At 46.4% G+C, this 1441-nt stretch overlaps 1 non-coding gene across 1 annotated transcript; it reads left to right on the top strand.

Moving 5' to 3' along the window:
• The first annotated feature begins 266 nt into the window (after nucleotides 1–266).
• On the top strand, nucleotides 267–406 carry LOC147793228 (small nucleolar RNA Z247). The gene has a single exon (XR_015420513.1). It is a non-coding gene; the product is annotated as a small nucleolar RNA Z247 (small nucleolar RNA).
• Nucleotides 407–1441: the final 1035 nt, after the last annotated feature.

Below are 1441 nucleotides of genomic sequence, written 5' to 3'. Positions count from 1 at the left end.
CCTATAATCAGTGGTATGATCAGGATCAACAAGTCCTTAGCGGCCTTCTCTCCTCCATGTCTGAGGAGATTCTTCATGATGTGGTTGCCGCTACTACGTCCAAGGAGGCGTGGGATACCCTGCAGCGGATGTTTTCATCGTCAACTCGTGCTCGCACTACTCAGATTCGTGTTGAGCTTGCCACGTCCAAGAAACGAGATCAATCTGCTGCAAATTATTTTTGCAAGACCAAAGGGCTAGCCACCGAGCTGGCCGCCGCCGGCTCTGCCTTGCAGGATGATGATGTGATCGCGTATCTTCTCGCTGGTCTTGGCCCTGACTATGATCCCTTCGTCACCTCAATGACTACCAAGAGTGAAGCCCTCACCCTTGATGATGTGTTTGCACATCTAATGACGTATGAAGCTCGCCAACTACAACACCAGGCTGAACTTCAGTTAAATCTTGGATCTTCTGCCAATTATGCTAGTCGTGGTGGTCAGCAGAAGAATCGTGGGCGTAGGGATCGCGGTCGTGGTCGTTCTCAAGGTTATGCACCCTCTCGTCCTGCTGGTGATCGTCGTGGCCCTTCTGCTCGTCCTTCCTGCCAGATCTGCGGCAAAGTGGGGCATACTGCTATCCGCTGCTGGCATAGGATGGATGAGTCCTATCAAGATGAACCTTCTTCTGCTCCTCCTACGGCACTGGCGGCTACTTCCTCTTACAAGATTGACCCAAATTGGTACAGCGACACAGGCGCTACGGACCATATCACCAGTGACCTGGATCGTCTCGCTGTGCGTGAACGTTATCATGGAGGTGAACAAGTTCAAGTCGGCAATGGAGCAGGTTTGCGTGTTTTGCATACTGGTCATTCTCTAATTAATACTGCTACTCGTCCTCTTGCGTTGCGTAATATTTTGCATGTGCCTGAAATTTCCAAACATCTTCTTTCTGTTCATAAATTTTCTCGTGATAATGACGTATTTTTTGAATTCCATCCTTGGCATTTTTCTATAAAGGATCGACAGTCGAGGAAAAGTCTCCTAAATGGGAGGTGTGAATCTGGTCTTTATCCTATTAAGCCATCCGATGTCGATAATCTCAAGCACGCCTTGGTGAGCAGATCTACTACTCACGCCCAATGGCATGCTCGTCTTGGACATCCTTCATCTCAAGTAATAAAATCCATTTTGCGTCTAAATAATATTTCGTGTGCTAGTGAGTCATCTTTGTCAGTTTGTAATGCGTGTCAGTTAGCAAAGAGTCATCGATTACCATATACTAGTTTTTCCCATAGGTCTTCGTCACCTTTGGAACTTATTTTTTCGGATGTTTGGGGCCCTGCACCTCCATCTGTTGGGGGTTTTAAATATTATATTAGTTTCATTGATGATTTCAGTAAATTTTCGTGGATCTATTTGATGCATGATCGTACAGAAGCTCCTCGTATATTTTTGCA

The sequence above is a fragment of the Cucurbita pepo genome, chromosome 3 (assembly GCF_057944985.1).
Source record: "Cucurbita pepo subsp. pepo isolate OVF chromosome 3, ASM5794498v1, whole genome shotgun sequence".
NCBI classification, from domain to species: domain Eukaryota; kingdom Viridiplantae; phylum Streptophyta; class Magnoliopsida; order Cucurbitales; family Cucurbitaceae; genus Cucurbita; species Cucurbita pepo.
Note: the sequence above shows the minus strand (reverse complement) of the source record. Positions and strands in the feature narration are given on the sequence as shown.